Genomic DNA, 20,447 nt, shown 5'->3' with positions numbered 1-20,447 from the left:
GAAAGTTGAGCTCACTTTTTGTGTGCAAATCTGCATGCAAATCTGCACCTCAAGAGGTTGAGGATCTGAGCAGAGATTTGAAATCTTGGTCAGCCCACAGCTCCCAGTGCACCTGCTGTCCACTTTCCACAACCTCAGTCACCAGCCACCAGCAGCCATGAGATGTACCAGAGACTGGCTGCGACCACATCAGCTGCAGAGTCCTCCTGCACACTGTCCTGGTGTAAAGACATTGAGAAACTCCTTTCAACTTCAGATAAGTGACCAAGAAGGGCCAGAAGGCATTAGAGACCATGAATACTGTAGACAAAATGGATTCTTGGGATTAACAGTATAAGAACATTGTGGAGAGAAATAAAACAGAATTTAAGTCTTGGGTAAAGACAGGTCAACGTGTTACATATTGTGAAGCCATGAGCAGGTCAGGGATGGAAAGAGAGTCTGGCCATGGAGGTGAAAGCTAGTAAGCCACGGCAATAGATTCCAGATAGGAAAGGAAATCAGAATCCCAAAAAATTTAGATGAGAAGGGCAACATTCAGCCTGCCCACTGACTGTGAATCTATGTATAAGCACATATCCAATGTGACTGACCATAGCAGCAGCTGTAGTGACTACCCATAGCCTCTAGAATACATTTTCCATGCCGGCATACTGTTCCTTTGTACTTGGCAAAGACACAAATGCTTAGCCTTCTCAGCTTTCCCTCTGATTTTTCAGAAGATCACTTCCAAATCCTTTCTCTTCTAATGTTTGGAACTTGCCTCAAACCACAAGCAGTCCTCCTCATTGATAACCTTGTCCCACTAATAACTTTATTTTCCTCTGATTAAAAATTTTAAAATAGCTATTTATTTTATGCTCCCTAAGATGTTCTTTTTGTCTCTTAGGTCATGGAATGTTGCCTTTTCTGTTCATGGCCAGCTGATGAGCAAAGTAGCTAAAATGTCTAACATAAAAATTAGAGTGCAATAGGAGTGATCATTGTACTTCATGAATTGGCTGCTGGTTCCTTTCAGATCTTAGGTTGTTTTTTTTTAATTCCCAGTTTGGTGTATGGCATGCTATCTGGTCCCCTAAGTGTTTGAAAATGGGACTGGATCTTTGAGAGGTAGCAATGTGAATCATGTTTGACAATGCTTTCCGAATGAGTAATGGGGCCATTTGAAGGAACTGAGCTGGATGCATTTCTACTTCCATGTTCTTGTGACTAACCATGATGATGTCAACAAACAAAAAGATTTCCTGTCCTGTAGGTAAAGGCCAATATTACATTATAACACTTAAAAAGGAACCTTTTTTTTTTTGTAATCCATTTTGTAAAAACAGGCTGCAATCAAGGCCTCCTGGTGTAAGTCATCACCAGATGCAGGCATTTTAAAAAGCTGAGTACCAGGCAAGAACAGCCAGAATCACAAGAATTTTTGTCACTCCCACCACTTTTTCTGTGGGTGGCAATCAGCAGTGGATATGATGTGGCAATTGACCTTTATATAAATGAATGAACATTAAGAGTTGAGCACTGATTGGTAAGAATTTTGCTTTCATTAAGCAGTAGGAATTGTGGCTTGCTATTTGGGTCAGAAAAGCTTCAAGCCATTAGAGTTTTAATTAGCAACACCAAGCTTTCATTACCTGTTCATCCCTCCTATTTGATTTCAATGGAAGCAGTCCTACTTTGGCTTTTTAGTTCCTTGTTGTACCCCTGCTAACCCACTATGGTCAATTAAATTGGTTGGACTAAATCTAAATCTAATAGGAGACAATCACCTTCCTAGGGGAAAGTGTCATACACTTAAAAACAGCTAATTTTACTATGGATGACAAAAATGCAGTTCCTTTTGTGGGAAGTAGTTATTGAAGACCATCTGAGGTGTGCTTCATTGGTCTCATGATAGGTGGACAATGAAGCTGGCTTGCATAAAACAGCCAGGTTACTTCCTTTCATCCAGTCCCCAAAGGAAGCAGGCCATGTCCTCCAACAGCCTCACAGAAGCCCAGAATATCGCTCTTCATATACCACCATTCCTGCAAGTGTGCAGTCCTAGCCAGGATATATGATGGTCTGTCTGGGTGGGCTGACCCTCTAGAAGGCCCAGAGGGCCTTTGACGTAGTGAAATCCTAGAGGGAAGGAACTACTATCTACCTACCTGTGATTCCTCACCATGGAAATATGTGTACTCTTCCACAGAGTTTACTGAACCACTGAACACATAGAGGATGCCTAGTGCATAGTTACAGGTCAACTGATGAATATGAATATGATGGTCCAAGGAAAGTCAGCCTGGCCCCTCTGTCTCCCAGACTCAGCTGGGTTAAGGTTATATTGTGACAAAGTCCTTTATAAAATCCAGAGGATTTGAATGAAGAAACACTGAATCACCAACATTCATTAGTAATGTTTACTGCAAGTTACTATGTGTCTGTTCAAAACCTGAAAAAATTCAAATCTCAGTCTCTTCTGCATAAAATGTTTGCTGTTGTATGGATTTCTCAAGTAAGAAAACTAATTAGTTTGCCTAAGTTAATTCACATAGGACTACAAGGAGAGTAAGTAGCTGGATTCTAGTAGTTCAACTCCAAAGCTTAGTATTTTTCCTTCCCCCTTCTTCTCTCCCTCCTCCTCCCTCCCTTTTTCCTTTTGTCCTTCCTTCCTTCCTTCCTTCCTTCCTTCCTTCCTTCCTTCCTTCCTTCCTTCCTTCCTTCCTGTTTCTTTTTTCTGTCGATTTCAGAAATTCATTTTTATTTTGGGGACTTGGTTATTTAAAGGAGTCTGGCTATGTCTTCCTGGCTAGCTTTGAACTCATGGTTCTCTTGTTCATCTTCTCAAGTGCAGGGATTCCGGCATGTGCCACTATGCACAGCCTGAACATGTTTTTATACTGACAAGTTTATATGCAACCTAGAATGCAGAAGCAATAGCTCATATTGCAATGGAAATAAGAGCAAACATGGCATCAAAAGTGGCAGTGAACCCAGGCCCCCATGGCTCACGCCTGCAATCCTAGCTATTCAGGAGGCTGAGATCTGAGGATCACAATTCAAAGTCAGCCTGGGCAGGAAAATTGGTGAGACTTTTATCTCCAATTAACCACCAGAAAACCAGAAGTGGAGCTATAGTTCCATGTAGTAGAGCACTAACCTTAAGAAAAAGAGCTCAGGGACAGCACCAGGTGCTGAGTGCAAGCCCCATGACTGATAAAAAAAAAAAAAAAAGGTGGTAGTATGAGGCCTGGAAAACCTTCTTTTCTGCCATTTGGGTATTTATAACATCATTCAAGGCCATATAAAATTATCAATACAGTCAGATGGCTATTGGTAGCATATGAGAAACATACAAGAAGCATACACACACACACACACACACACACACACACACACACACACACACACACACACACATATATATCATCCAACACCAAATGATCTTCAGGGCCTTATAAGGCAGGACTACAGACTGCATGTTCCCGACCCCTGGCATTGATTTTTTTGGGGGGGTTGGTAATTGGAGATAAGAGCCTCACAGACTTTCCTTTCCTGAGTTGGCTTTGAACTGTAATCCTCAGTTATCAGCCTCCTGAGTAGGTAGGGTTATAGGTGTGGGCCACCAGCACCCATCTTGGGAATTCTTTTAGGATGATAATCCCCAACATATTTGTTTTCACTGTCATGGTAATAAATTCCCACACAAACTTAGTGTCTTAAACACAATATACATTTGTTAAGTTACAGTTCTGGAAGTCAGAACTCTTAACGGCTGAATTCTTTCTGTATCCTCCAGGGAAGAGTCCATTTACTTGTTCTCTCTAGCTTCTAAAAGCCCTCTGTATTCCTTGGCTTGTGGCTCCACCCTGGGTCCTCAAAGCTAATGAGCATCTTCCAGTTTCATTCTCTGCCTTTGTCATCACATCACCTTTATCTCACTTTGACCATATTGTTTCCCTCTTAAGGACCCTGTGATCACACTGGCCCCTCCAGATAGTCTATTGGGATAAAGATCCATCTCCTTCTCCAAGGCTTCACTTATTCACCTCTGAAAGGTCCCTTAAGCCATTCACATGTTCTAAGCATTTGTATATAGGCATATTAGGGGGGGCTGTTATTCCACGGCACAGAGAGTAAACACACACACACACACACAAACAAAACAAACAAACAAAAACAAAACGAGGCTATAAACACAATCGTCTACCTTATTGGTAGCAAGGACAAAATTACAAACTGAATGTCAGGAATGTCAACAAATGAGAACACATGTGTAGAATGCCCCAGGGAGGATAAAGTATTATGAGTAAAGTTTTTAAAACATATATTCACCTTTAAGGAACAATGTAAGGAATGCATACTCTTCTCACTGCTCTGATTTTTGAGGTATAGTTCACATAGAAGGATAAGTAACAATGTATCTTTCCATCTCTCTCATGATGTCCTTATCACTGCTTCCCTCTCCCCTCCATAGTTTTGGGTTTGGCTCCTTGACTTCTCTGCAAAGGAGTAATTCTTCAGAGCTCTGTTTAATACAGTCATTGATACATGTATATATATGCATATACACATATATACATACATGTACATATATAAAATACATACACTATATATACACACATATATGCACAAATATATATACACACACAAAATCTATGGTTTTGAATAATGGCAATGAGGCAAAGTGGTTAAGCTTGTCTCCTTTTCCTACTTTAAGTAATTCAGGCCAAAGCACTATTCCAATACTGCTCACAGAGTCCATGTGTACGAGTTAAGACTGAACTTGGATAGCAGAAGAGAACTCTCCAAGCTTCAACCAATTAGGAATTCGCTTTTCTCATCAAAGTGTATGGGCTGTGTTTGTGATTTAGAGATGGTAATGGGCCCAGATGCGACCAGCTTCCCCTTTTCCCTACCTTGTGGCCTTGACCTTATATCAGGAGCTCTTCTGTACCTTTCAACCTCAAGTTCACACATAAAGTAAAATAAATGCAGGTGATTCTAAAGACAGAGAGGACAGCAGCTTGCCTGTGTTTTCTATAACTCAGTTCTCAAAGTGCTTCTCAGTGGTACTACCTGGATTTCTTTGGCTAGGACTGGGTCTGCTGTGACTCTAGAGACAAGAAAACCCATGGGAGGAGGTTTTGCACTCTCATGGTAGAGAGAGACAAGGGATAAACAAGTTGCAAATGACTTGAAGCCAACCACTGTGAGCTTCACTGCTCCAGGAGGGGGGCATGGACCTCTCATCCATGAAATGCTGTGGAAGATAAATCATGCCTGCAATGTAGGTGCCCCTCAAAGTTAATTCCTGATCCTCTCACCTCCCAAAAGCTAGGACTGCAGGCATTCTTATAGCATTGTTAAATACCACGGTGCTACAAATAAAGGGGTTTAAGAATAGAAAGGTTGCTGGGTGCCTATGGCTCATGTTTGTAATCCCAACTACACAGAAGGCTCAGAAACAGAGAATCGAGGTTTAAAGCCAGCCCTAGCAGACAAATCTGTGATATACCATATTCAATATAGCTAGCAAAAAGCTAAGCTTAAAGGTGTGGCTCAAGTGGTAAAGTCCCGGTGTAACACACAAACTGAGAAGAGCATAAGGCACTGAATACAAGCTTCAGTTAAAAAGAACAGAAAGCTATTTCTGAGACTCCCCAAATTGATGCTTTATTTTTCAGAAAAGGATTCAAAGAGACCACTGGTGACATAATTTACACAGGGTCACAGTAAGAAAGTGACCGAGAATTTGATATTCATAACACTTTCCCCTGTCCTGAGGCACCTGAGAACCAGGCTTTAGACTCTGCCCAAGGCCTGCCAGAGTCTATATTTTACTTTGGAGACCTGCCCAGGAGCAACACAGAATTCTGCACATCATTCTTTCCTTTCATACTCAGAAAATAAGTTCATGCAATCACTGCTGTTTTGACCAACACATATTCTATTTATATTTTTATAAATGCAAATTTGATTTTAAGTAGGAAAATTTCTAAGTTGGAAGTGAGGAAATTCCAGTGCTTGTGTGTCTATCTTTATGACAGCTAAAATATACACCATACACCATAGTCTACATAGCCACTTGGTAAAAATATAAATAGAACATCTCAAGAATAATGTTTATTTTTAAACACTGAGCGTGTAAAAATCTTCAGTGAACCACAGAATAATAAAATTTTGGTAGTAATGTTACCATAGTAACTTCAGATTCAACTTTGAGATTCTTTATGGTTTTTTTTTTCATTCTAATCAGTTTTAATGATTGAGTTTTTTGTTTTACAGGAAATCAAAACCTGTTTGATTTTCCATCTCCTTTTCTGTCAGATATTAAACAAAGTATTCACAACAGTTCTTTACCTTCTAAAATAAGTTCCAAGCCAGTATCAAAGTACTAACTACTGCTTTGACATGTTTTCTTTTCTTTTTATAATTATGTAAGCCAACTTGAAATTTGGTCATTTCAAATATGGCTGTACTTGTGGTTTCTTTGTTTGTTTAAATAAGAGCACACAGTCAGTACCCTTGCCATTGTAGCTGCGTGATCTTGGAGACGAGTGCACATTCACAGTTCTGACATTCACTCATTATCTCTAAAATGATGAGGATAGAGCAGATTATCTCTGTGGTGTTCGTAGTCCTTCAGAGAAAAAGTCTGATTTGCATTGTCTTGTTGATCTTGAACACTGTTATCAATTGTGGCATTCCAGAAATCTCCACCACTAGGAAATGGGAAGCCACAAGTTTATTATAGGGAGGAGGTAGGCCCTGAGGAATCCATGGGTGGGGCTGCTGGAGGAAGAAGGGAGAAGCCAAATGCATCTAGACAGAGTGGGTTGCAAAAGGGGAGTGATGGTGCCATCTCCAGAGAAATTTGTGGCCCATCGCTGAGGGCATGGAGCCAGAGGTCATTGTTGGTCAGCAAGCTTAGAAGTCAGAGAGAGGCAAAGGGGAGAAAGTTCAAACTAGAACCTACTGGTATCTCTGGCTATACAGCTGTCAGAGAAGGAGGCTGCTGCTTAATTCTGCCTCTCAAAACTTGCACAAGGTTCTCTTTTGCCTACTTCTTACCTGACAGGACAAGGATTCAAGGAAGCAAAGTTCAGTTTAATTAAGTTAATTAATAGGACAATTGAACACACACATGACCCAAGGGTGTGAAAGGATCTTTGCTCTGATTCTTTTGCCCTTCTATTCTATTCTTTGGATCTGTGGTGTAGTCGGGTCATACTTGTGTTTGAAGCATCATGGTTATGAAAACATCTGAGGATTTAGGGACCATGTGGACAATCTTGAAGTGAAACTTCAGTCTAAATTAACCTGGTTGCCTGTTCACACCAGCCCCGCCCTCCTCACAGATGCCCAGGCTGTGGGAGGGAACAGTGGGAGGTTTTGCAGAAATGGGACACTGAGCCAGAAGGGAAGGGGAGGCTGTGGGAGGAAGTGGCAGGTGGAGAGTTGAGAGAAAGAACAAGAGAATGAGAAAGAGGAGAGAGAGACACAGAGAGAGAGACAGAGACAGAGAGAGACACACACAGAGAGAGAGAGAGAGAGAATATGAAACAACTCTATGCATATAATCAGGCTGGGCATAAAAATAACCTGGGGAAATTTTTTCCATTGGACTACAATTAAGTATTTTCTATAAGCCAGGGAATATGTGAGATTTTACTGAGAAAATTTTCTTCCTCAATAGATCTTCACAGAGTTTCTCTCTCCTTGGCCAGTACCCTGCTGTCTTCAGGCTGCTCAGGCCATTTCAGGGGTCACTGATGTACCATGGCATCTGCAGAGCCAGCTGGCAGTTCACCGTTCTTACTCTGATTCCACTATGTGCTGCTTCCTTGCTGTTTTTTGTTTGTTTGTTTTTGCATTTTCAGACCCTAAGTCCTTTAGTTGTTACAATTAAACAGAATGATCTCATCTGCCAACAAACACATACTAGAAACTAGAGGCATTCACTGGACCATTCTTCTTATAGGTGGAATTTAAAAGCCCCACAGTATATTGTTACTTTGTACATGGTAAGTTACCAGAACCTTCCTACAAAGAGAGATACTGCTCTTGCCATTTCTGGGGCTTCTAGATGGGTCCCTTTGAGTTCATAGCCTTAGAGGTCCTATGCAGCCAATAGAAGTCATAACAACAGTCATATTATGACAGAGTGCACAGCCCGAGAAGAGGAGAGGACAGCTGCGATTCCTTGATGAAAAGCCTATCTCGTCCCACTTTGAATATTCTATGCCTTGCATGGAACTCTTTGTTGAATTACTAAGCTGAAATCAAAACAGACATCGTTGGTCAACAAAGCTCCCACAGCTTTCAAGTTCTACCATGAATTTCTGTCATCTTTGATTATAGGTCCACTGCTTCAAGAGTGCAAGCAGAATGTAAATCCATACAGCTATCCAGATGCAGTGGTGACTCAGGCCTGGCCTCCCAGTAGCCTGGGCTCTCATTGTCTCCAAGGACTCAGTGAGGAATCAGCGTTTTCCATACTAAATCTTCAAATCATGGTTGTCAAAATGCATTGGGATAAGTTCTGGGTCTAAGCTAATAGGAGTTAGGAGTAGGAAAATGACCAATCAGATCAAAGGCAGCATGGTCTGACCAGGTCATTGTGGCCACAAGGCAAGTTTTCTCAATTTTGGATCAGATTTTCTGTGTGAGATTGTCTTGTGTATCACAGTCTGCTTAGCAGGATTCTTGGCATCTCTGTACTAGATGCAAGTAGCAGTACCCTACCCAAACTTCTCTCTAGACACAGCCAAATATTCTCTCATGGCAGATTGGCTCTTAATTTGGAACCACTTCTCCAGAGGCTTAGTCTACAGTATTTTTTCTCAAAACATATTCTTAAACCTCCTGTGAAAAGCAATAAATAGCTCATTAAATTTCAGAGTTATAAGGGCCATTCAAGAATTAGTGGGATTCTACCATGCGTATTGCAGTGAGCATTTTAAGAAAGTTTCTGTGTGTGTTTGGTGCTTTGAACTGAATTCACAGCCTCACACATATCTGCCATTAGGCTAGACATACAGCCCCTAAGAAATGCTTATATGCATAAAGTTTGCAATGGATGGTCTTCCCTGGGGTTTGGAATAGGGAATTTTGGTTTTCATTGTCCAGTGATATGTCATGCCCTATTTGTAAGTATGAAACTCAAATTTCATTATCATCATCATCATCATCATCATCATCATCATCAGTCCTGAGGCTTGAACTTAGGGCCTTGGTACTGTCCCTGAACTTCTTTTGCTCATGACTAGTGCTCTACCATTTGAGCCACAACATCACTTCCAGCTTTTTTTCCCAGTAGTTTATTGGAGATAAACTTCTCAGTAGTTTATTGGAATCTCATGGACTTTTCTTCCTTGGGCTGGCTTCAAACTGCAATCCTCAGATTGCAGCCTACTAAGTAGTTAGGATTACAGGTAAAAGCTACCAATGCCCAGAAATAAATTTCTTTTGAATGCAAGATTTTGTTTAAGAAAGATATTTCTACATCTCAAAAAAATAGGGCTTCTTAATATCATGATGAACCCTTGCATAAAGATTTAACATGTTGTTTTCCAAAACCAGCTGTGCCATCTACCAGGTATAGATATTTCTTTATGCATCAGTCAATGTCTCTTCTCTCTCAGGTGGCTTGCATAGGTTGTCAGTCCTGCTACTTGTCATTCATTGAAATTTAGTCAAATAAATTCATTTTAATAAAAAAATAGTAATTCCCCTACTTTGGTCAACCATTTACAATTTAGTACTTCTTCATTTTAAGGTTATCCCTAGTATAGTGCATGAAGAAATGGTAAACAGACATTTGGATTTAAAGAATGAAATGTTTAGGTCTGAAATCTTAACAGTTTTTCCACTTCTGGGTGCTACATATTTGGTGGTTTTGGATCTAGAGCTTATCAGGGGGCTGGGGGTAGGCGTGGATGTGTAATAAGTACTTAAATGGCTTTTGCTGACAGCAATTGAATGAGTCCTTACTTGGGCTCAGGTGTTAAGTAAAAACAAAAGAAAATCCCAGCCTTTACCTTGCAGTGATCTAAGAACTGAGGGGTAAAGCATTTCTAAGAAGGGAAGAAAAAAGCCACCCACCCGAGGACAGGCTACGTGCCAGGCAACAATGACTTGTTGATCTGAGCAGACTGCTTCCTTCCAGTAAAAATGACATCAGCTTCTCCGGATCCCTTCTAGAATGATCAGCCAGGCTGCATTTTGACAAGGACTGTTGAATCATTATGAATACCTTTAGGCCCTAATCTTTTTCTATTTAATCCAAAAAGCTCCTGTCTTTCAAGATGGACTGAAGTGCTTTCATCCTGTGGTGTACCTGCATCCTGTGGTGTGCTGCAGCATACATCTTCTTTCTCTGCTTTCACCATTGCCTGTCTCTTCAGTGTGTCTGGGCAAGTGATCAGACCTACATAGAACCATAAGAGTTTGGGAGCTGATGCGGGAGGAAATACACCCTAGGAGTTGTTAGCCACTCACAGCTGGTTCACCTTGCTCAGAGAGGACAGAACTGGTTCCATGAAGCAGCCGGAATTACTTTTATTGCAGAAACTTTTTGTTATCTTTCCATTTTGGCCAGCAGCAACTGCTTTTTATTTCCATTACTTAAGGAGACAGACATGCACATTTGGAATCTTGGGGCCCTAGTACAACTCTTGGTAACTTCTTCCTAATCCATGTACCTTAGGCCTCCTCTTTTCTTTTCCTAGTTAAATTTTGAACTATTTGGGTGTTTCCAGTTTATCTGACAAAGAAGTTTGGAGGCTCTTTCAAGCAGTTTGGGCCATTTGAACCAAGTCAGTCTTCTGCAGTTTGTGACAGGGAAATTTGGGTTTTATGTTGGCAATTAGCAGGGAAGGGAGGTAAGATACCCAAAAAGGGTAGGGTAGTTATAAGAGTGACTTTGTTTAAGAAGGAAAAGTGCTAAATCAGTCATGTCCTCTAGGGAAAATTCTGGTTAATTGTTCTAATTTAAAAAAGAAAAAAGTTAAAGGCAAAAGAAAATGGTTTTGAATTGAGAAAGACTTATGTTAAGGAAGAATAGGCTTAAAAAGTTAAGGTGATTTTTTTATCCCCATTAAATGCTTGATTTTAAGATTTGAATAGTTGATGAATGTCTCTACATTTTGCTTAGATAAAAAACTGATAGTTTTATCTTGTGTGTAAATGTTATTTATTTAACATAAACATTAAAGATAACTTCTGGAAAAAAAGACTTATATAAATTAAATTTTGTCCTAAAGGAGTGTTCCAAAATGGAAAATGAAGAATATGAAAAAAAACCAGAAAGCTAAGAAAAAGTAATAAAGTGTATGGGGAGGTCTTAAACTGTATACAAAAGAAAGAGCATGTGAAAAGTTGTGCCTTGGGTTCAAGCCCTAGGACCAACACACACACACACACACACACACACACACACACACACACACACACACACACACTAAAGTCAAACTAATATGTGACATCTGTGTAGGTGTGATGCTAGGTGCTCCTGGCTTATTTGTTCAATTTCTTACAAGCGTATACAAAGAGATTTCACTGTGATGTTTGCATATATGCTCGGAATGTGACCTGACCAAACATGTCCTCTCAGTTTTTCCCTATTCCTCTCACACCCTTACTGGAACAAATTCAGCAAGTGTCATTCCATTTTAATACATGTGTACACAATACTTTGAACATATCTATCCATTTGCATTCTCTCCTCTACCTTCCCTGTTCCCACTGTATCCATCCCCCCATAGCAACTGTTTTACATCTCTGCCATGCATTTTTAAAGAACTAGACTCAACATATGAGACCATGTGATATTAACTTTGTAAGTCTAGTTTATTTTGTTTTACATTACAATCACTAGTTCCATTCATTTTCCTGCACATGGCAGAGTTTCATTTTTCTACATGGCTGATTAATACTCCATTGTGTGTGTATGTGCATATATATATATATATATATATATGATTTTTCATCTGGTTTTACTAAATACACATACCCTTCAGAAATCTATGGTTTCAATGGGCAAGTGGAATATACCACATTTTTCTTACCCACTCATCAGTTAAAAGACATCTGTGCTGATTCTGTATCTTGGCTACTGTGAATATTCTTGTTATAAACATGGATGTGTGGGTAATGCGCCTGTGTGTTGTTTCACATTCTTTTGAATATATATTCAGGAGTAATCTATGATATACTATCCTTAGTTTTATAAGGATCCTCCATTTTGATTTCCAGTGGCTAAACTAATTTACATTCTAACTAACAATGTGTACAAGTATCCAATCCCCCCACATACTTTCCAGTATTTGTTGTTGTTAGTTTTCTTGATGATGGCCATTCTGGCTGAGGTAAAAAATAGAATTTCAATTTTCATTTCCTTATGGCTAAGGATGTTAACTATTCCTTCACATATTTCTTATGTATTTATATTACTTTTGAAAGCCACTCAATTTATTTGCCATTTAACACTGAAAAATGATTTTTAAAACATCAAAATTGTGGGTGGGGATGGGAGGTAAATCTGGGAGAAAGCAAGGGAAGGGGTGATATTGTTAAAGAAAAGAAATGTACTCTTTTTTTGTTGTCATTGTTGGTCATGGGGCTTGAACTCAAAGCCTGGGCACTGTTCCTGAACTCTTTTGCTCAAGGCTGGTGCTCTACCTCTTTGAACCACAGTGCCACTTCCAGTTTTCTGATGGTTAAATGATAAGAGTTTCATGGACTTTCCTGCTCAGGCTGGCTTTGAACCACAATCTCAGATTTCAGCCTCCTGAATAGCTAGGATTACAGGTGTAAGCCACTGGTTCCCAGGTAAGAAATGTACCTTCCTGACTTACGTGTCTGTAATCTCTCTGTGCATCACCTTTATAATAACAATAAAATGCATGAAAAATATCGTCAAAGGTATTTTTATAAGTTAAATTTGTGGAGCTCTTTTAATATTCTAGTTATTAATTCTTTATCTGATAAGTAGCTCACCGAGATTTTCTTCTTTTGATTCTGGAAATGTTTCCTTTGCTCTGCAGCAAGTGTTTAATTGGAAGCAATCCTTATTTTCCTTTCTTTTTCTTTTCTTCGTCTTTTTGTTGTTTACCTGTATTGGGGTTTGTACTCAGGGCCTTGCCTGCTCAGTTTGTTTGCTGTGTGCTTCACCACTTGAGCCACCCTTCTAGCACCTGGGATTACAGGTCTGAGTCACTGGCACTTGGCCTGGTCATCAATTCTTCTTCTGCTTTCCTAAGCAATTTTGGTTCTATTCAGAAAAGTGTTACCTCTTCTTAGATCTTCAAGGGTTTCCCCTTATATTCCTCTAGCAGTTGCAAGACTGTTACTGGCTTCTTTAAATATGAAATGTGTTTGTTTTACCAATATAGGGCACTCTAAGAAGCAGAAGTTAGAAAAGTGTTTGGAAGAGTTAGTGTCCTCTAAATTAAAGTGGTTAGTGATGCTAGCTTTGTGCAGGCTTGTGTCCATGTGTGTCTAATTGCAACAAGAAAAACTTAATGGTGCTGGTATAGTGTTGTCACTCATGATTATTATCCTGGAATGCTGCATGCAATAATAACTACTAGAGTGTTCTGTCATTTGCTAAACTGCTTTTCCAGATCTTAACCATGGCTATTCATGGCTGTTGTTGTTTACCATCTATAGTTTGGTCTTTTTTCTGGAGCATCTGTCATCAGGATAATAAGTACCTAGTTTTCAAACAAGTTTGCTTTTAAAATATTTGCTGTTGTTGGTTTTCTTTTGTAATTTTTTTGTGTTAAAACTTTGGAACTATTGTGGCATTTTGCAGAAGTATAACTAGTAAGTGCAAACTGAGCAATATATATTCTTGAGATGCCAGCATATCACCTCTAAAATAGTCAGAATTAAATTTATAAATTAATTCTAAATAAGCCTAGCTGAGCATCTTCTAAAGTCTCTGTTACTCAAATTTTGCCAAAAGGAACTTATTGGCACAGACCCTCACCTCACCTAGCTGATATTTCCTCTCTGCTATGGGATCGATCGGTTCATACCATCTAGGGATCATACCATCAGCCCAGAAGTGGAGACCATTAAAGCCAAGCCACAGAGTAACTGGTTGATGGATATTGCCAGAGAAAATCATTCAGATACAAACAGACCTGAGGACAAGTCTGTATTCTCTAGCCTATGTTCTTACCCACAACATAGTGGGCTGCCTGGATTCTAGAAAATACTATGTTCAAAATACTCTGAGGACAGGGGTTCACCTGGGCTTTTATAGATGGAGCAGTCACTGTGTTCAGTGAGAATGGATTTACTTCAAAATTTTAGACTTCTAATACATCAGTATCCTATCTTCCTGAGTGATCTTCTTGAGCTAGACCACAGAATGAAGGAGCCGCGTGGTCCCAATTGAAGTAAGTACTGGGGGCAGTGTGGATGGCTACTCACCTGGAAGAGATCAGCAGAAGAGCCTGGCACTCAGCAACCCTGGAAAAGGAACTAGTTCTCCTGTGAGACACCCAGGTTCTAGAGTCCTTTAAATGATCCACAGCCTTATTTCCTTCTTTCTTGCACTGCCTTTTGGCTACATTCACCTTCTTGCCTTCTTTTATTTCCCTAGGACATTTAGGGAAATAAACAAATTTTAATCTAATCCAAATTAATTAACCTTTAAAATCTGAATTAATTTCATCCTTTAATCTGAATTCAGTTAAAAATGAAAGCGAGGACTAGGTCTTAAGTGAATAGCACTTGCCTAGCAAGCAAGAGACCCAGAGTTCAAACCCCAGGACTACCACAATAAATAAGTGATTGGTATGTAAGTAGATAGACAGACAGATAGACAGATGGAGAGGGGGTTCATTCAAAGTGTTACTTTATAACCTCATGGAGATTGACGAAATCCCAGGGGAACCTGTCAATCACTGTACAGAAGAGAATGTCAGGAACCAGCAGAGCTGCAGCAAGCTTGATTTATTTAAAGCTAATGAGGATGGAAAGGAAAAGGGAGGGAGGAAAATAGAGAGACAGAGGGAAATAACATGTGGTATTCTGATTGAATCATGCAATTTCAAGTTCTAATAAAGCATATTAAATTAGAATTTACTTGTATTGATTTTTACTTGTGCTTCCAAGGTCTTGTCAACTTTGACATTTTTCCTTCCTTTGTTTTTACTTTCCCTTTTCACTTGGCCTGGGAAACATCTTGGTCCCCAGATGTAGGACCTTACTCTATAACAAAGCAACTCTTAAGATTTCCAGCATCCTGTTATGTGGTATCTTGTTTGTTCTAGACTTCCATGTGGGCTAGGAATATGGCCTAGTGGCAAGAGTGCTTGCCTCATATACATGAAGCCCTAGGTTCTATTCCTCAGTACCACATATGTAGAAAACAGCCAGAAGTGGCGCTGTGGCTCAAGTGGCAGAGTGCTAGCCTTGAGCAAAAAAGAATCCAGGAACAGTGCTCAGGCCCTGAGTTCAAAGACCAGGATTGGCAAAAAAAAAAAAAAAAAGACTTCCAGGTCCCATAGAAAATGTCCTTCAGATAGAAAATCAAGTTATAGTTAGTCTTCAAAAGTTATCATGTCCCTTTAGCAGGACATTGCCCAAAAAGCACTGTGCACAGGACTCAAAGAACACAATTGTTGAGACTGTTCTTTCTTTTATTCTGTCATCCTATAAAGTGACTGCAAACACAAATGTCATGATTCAGAGCTTTTCACGTGCTGCAGAATATCCTACTGTTTCTCTACCCAGAGATGAAAGAAGGTAGGAAGGAAGGAAGAAGGAAAGGAAGAAAGAGACCAAAAGGAAGAAAACCTGATTTCCATTCATCCACAGAGAGTAGCCACTGTCAGAAACCCAGACTCTTGTATCCAGCTTTTATAAAATGATGATCTGATCTTTAAGAATCCCATTAGTCTTGTCTATCTTAAAGGCTTTCCCAAAGGAGTTCTTTCGGAAAAGACTGCTTAGTCCACTTTCAGAACAGCCATCACCAAAGTAAAGGGCCTACTTTCAGAGAATGGTGCTAATTATATTCTGTCTTTGTCAAGTTATTCCTTTTTTCATGACACCAGCCTTTGAACTCTGTCTGAGATTCTATGAGAGTTTTCATAGATAGGGGAATAAGAACATAGCAGTTCACTAATTTCCATGCTCACCGTTTCCCTCCTTTTATAATAGAAGCATGAGTACATAAATGAATAGAATAACTTGATTGTCAATGTTGGAAGATTGTAAAAAGTATCAGGAACTTGGCCATGCCTAGATACCCACTGCCTCTGAAATAAATATAGTAGAAGATTTCCTAAGTGAGGATATTGACAATCAAAGACATTTCTCTTTTAACTTGTGCCTCTGGCCTGGAAACAAAGTAACACATTGCTTATTTTCAACTCCCATGTTCTTGCAGTGTATTTTCTGAAAACGGGTAGGTAAAGACCCTTCTGCTTGCTCAGATTTCCTAGACTTCTTATCCTTTGCAAGTACATGCACAGCAGATGTTACCACTTAAAAATTCAGCAGGTACAACTATCACAAGAATGGTAGTGTAGGTCCTTCAGTGCCCACAGCTGTGTGACTTGTAAGGTGGCCAGTCTAGCATTGGTATCTCCATCAAGCTGTTCTTTTCTCTCTCTGACCCTGCTTATACACTTCCCAGGCATCTACCCTGGAAATTCTAAGACTGGTATATGCCATTATGAGGAATATCCCAGTCCTTGGCAATAGGAAAAACAGAGGGCAATTTGTGTGATAATAACGAAAAGATGACTACTTAGCATGACTTTTTTTTTTCTGACTCTGTGACTTTACTCTTTATCTTGGGATTTACTCTGTTAAATAAACAATAGGGTTTGTGTATTGATCTCAATAATAATGAAAATGATTACATTTAAAATATCTTTGCTATTTATTTTTATCTGCTTGAAGTGCGGGAAAAAAACGCAGCAAGCAGATTGTGATTTATTGTGGATCGTTACAGTGTTCTGTCATTAAATATAAGATAGATGCCTGAGCTCCAGTTAGTGCATTGCTATTTTCAACCTATAGAATTATATTATAGTTTCAAGGGAAGCTGCATTGGGGTGTGAAATCTAAGATTGAAACCAAGAGTCTTTGGATGTGTAGTTCTTTTATCTATTTTTTTTTTTATTGTATAGGTGGTATACAGAGAGGTTAGGGTTACATACATCAGGTAATGAGTACATTTCTTTTTTAGCAGTGTCACTTCTTCCCTCCTTTCCCCAGTTTTTACCTCCCTGCCCCACAAGTTGTACAGTCCATATACAATATAGTGTCCAATGGATATTACTACTGCATTTTCACAGTGTGATTTTTTTTAAAGCCTAGGAGTGCTAGTATTTTAAAAGTTTGCTGGCCCAATCTGTTAATCGGGTATTTTAAAATACATGTAAGAGATAAAGATCATGGAGACTCATGACCTGGATGGAAACAGTGCTTACTTAAGGAAACAAACAGATTTCTCCAGCCCATTTTTCAAAAATGACTTTCTCCCCATTTGTGTCCAGCTTGGAGTAAACAGCCTGCTCTCTCCCATTGTTCTGAAGACTTTCTAGGAATGTGTTGACATCCGCTATAATATTTATTACTTCTAATGGAGACAGGAAAGATTAGAGACATTTCCTCATTTGCAATTCGTGCTTGATTTTTATTCATTTTAATGAGATTCAGAAATTTTAACTTAATGTCAGTTGAGCTTGATTGATATCTTTGATTTGAAGAATATGTAAAGTTATACTTAATATTTCCTTCTTTCTCCTGGAAGACTTATACCTAGACATTCTTAGTTTATTTCCATATAAATGTGATAGTAATGCATTATGTATGTTTCAAGTTACTATGAAAATTTGGATGCATACTCCAAGAGTTTCTTCTGTCAACAAAGTCTTTTTGAACTTAAAGCCCAGTAACCTGCAGCCAGAGGACAAGATTGGCTGAGTACAAATGTTTATAATCTAATTGTCTGAATATAAGTTAGTAATAGTACTTTGAACTATTTGAAACAGGATTATAAGGTCCATGATATGAGAAATGTATGAATTCAACTAAACATTTCAGAAGCACTCTTCCGTCTTCACCGCCAGAGACAAGCCAGGGCTATAGTACAAAAATAAATATTACAGTTGCCATGGAAACTGAAATCACCTTGGAGATGATTAATACTGGTAGTGCTAACAGTGGAGGTTCCAATCAGATAGTTTTCTGGTCAAATCAATCATGACCCAACAGACAGCAACAAATATTTTTCATAAAGGTATGAAAACCAAAGTATTCTTTTTCAGGCCATTTAGAATTATTGTCAAGGTCTGCTCTCTGTGAGTATGGGACTCTATTGGTAAGTAGTTACAGTCTTAATTATTTAAAGCTAGGGCTCCTGAATATCTCTTCTTGAGTGTGATAGGGAAGTTTGGAAATGAAAGTCCACTTTATAAATTTACATCTTCTTTTTCTCTTATTTTTTATTATGTCTTCATCTTTTGAGGATATTGTGATTGCAGTTTATTATAATCTTTCAAATTTTAAATGATTATGGCTTTTGCAGAAATTGTCATGCTTGACAGAGCCTTGCCAAACCATCAAATCCATGATACTGTTATCAAAAAAGTCTATTACTGGATAAGAAGAAAGTGTTAGTGCTCCAACAAAAGAGTTCTTAGTGGAATGTAGAGACAATACAATAATCTTGTTACATGGCATAACTGGGAAAAGATTAAGCTGTACTGGTTTTAAGAGACAATAAGATCATCAATAAAGACACTTTCCCAATCATAGACTTCTCTGGGAAATATTAACATCAGAGGGAGACATAATAGTAGAAATATCTATGCTTTTCAGGTAAAAAAGAATTAGGGTATAAAAATACTCTAGAAAATTGAACAATTTCAGGCTGGGGCATAGCTCAAGTAGGAGAACACTAGCCTGCCATGATGTGAGGATCTGGGTTCAATTTCCAGTACTGAAAAACAATGAAAATGAAGAATGTCAGAGATGATTGTTCTGATGCCTATAATTCACTCTGCAATACTTCCACCTGGCCAAAGTGATGTTAGTATAGGTGGTCTGGTAATGAGTAATTTGACTGCTGTCACAGGAAGCCCTAGAAATCTTAAACATTTAATTAAATAAAGTGCCTTTTTCAATTCCAACACAAGCTATGTTGACATTCCACTCATCAATCTAATATCTCAGCAAGAGACCCTGGGAATCATGCACTCCCTAAGGAGATTCAGTGTGAGAATGTAATACCATCTATAAAATGCTCTCGGCAAACAACCTAACTGATCGGATAATCCATGTGCCCCACATAGGCAGCAGAGAAACTTGTCAACAAATAAATAAATAAACAGTGGGGAACTGCAATCAGCTAAACCCAGAATGTAGAAATAATATAGATCCAGTTCTTCAACAAAGAAATGGTAAGGGGGGAAGAAAAACCCACCAAAGGAGGAATTTCTAAGAGATTTAGGAGACATGTTAACCTCCTATCAGCTTTAACATGTGGACCTAAGGGACACTGATATGGAGAAAGCAACAGAAAATGATCAGAGCTGTGAAAGAACTGGGGAACTGATAATAATAAGAAATTAATGTTAAATGTTTTGTTGGAGGGCTCGTATAATGGTTAAATTTCAATGCAAGGGAATTTCTTTGTGGACACATGTTGAGATAAGTACATGTACTGTCGCTATACTTTGGATTAGTTTCAAAATAATTCAATGTTCATTAGTTGTAGAGGTGAGGACCTTCACTTTTTTATAAATATCTCTTATTAACAATGGAGACATTACTAATTAGTAGAGTGTTGTTAGAAATTAATTTTTCATGGTTAAAATTAATGCTTTCTAAACACAAACCAGACCCAAGAGACAGTTTTCCACTCCTGAAATACACATCATTTATGACAAATGGAGTGGCAAAAAGCATTTCTAATTTTCCTCTCACTTGCATAGATAGGCTTAAAGTCCTAGTATCCCTTTATCTTCTTGATTCTTATTATCTATCACGCCAAGAGAAGATGCTTAATCTATCTGTCTATCTTCCTTTTCTTTTGTCTCTTCCTTTTTTAAAATTTAATTTAAAAAGTGAAATATAGAGGAGTTACATACATACATATATACATAAGGTAGTGAGCACATTTCTTGTCAAACTTGTTACCCCTTCCCCTCATTTTTCTCCCACTTTCCTTCCCCCGCAGCCCCCCTCTCCAAGTTGTACCATTAATTTCCAACAAATTATCTTTTGTATATTGATGTTGCATTGGTTCGCCCTTTGTCCTTTGTCTCACCATTTTGTTGTTTCCCTTTCCTTCCTAAATTCAGATAAACATATATACAATGCCCAGGGTACCAACATCAAATACAGTGACAACAGGGGATAAGCCATAGGGGGGAAAAACAAGAAAAAAGAAATAACTTTACATAGTATATTAAAAACAATTGCAACAA

The sequence above is a fragment of the Perognathus longimembris genome, chromosome 9 (genome assembly GCF_023159225.1).
Source record: "Perognathus longimembris pacificus isolate PPM17 chromosome 9, ASM2315922v1, whole genome shotgun sequence".
Classification (NCBI taxonomy): Eukaryota; Metazoa; Chordata; class Mammalia; order Rodentia; family Heteromyidae; genus Perognathus; species Perognathus longimembris.
Note: the sequence above shows the minus strand (reverse complement) of the source record.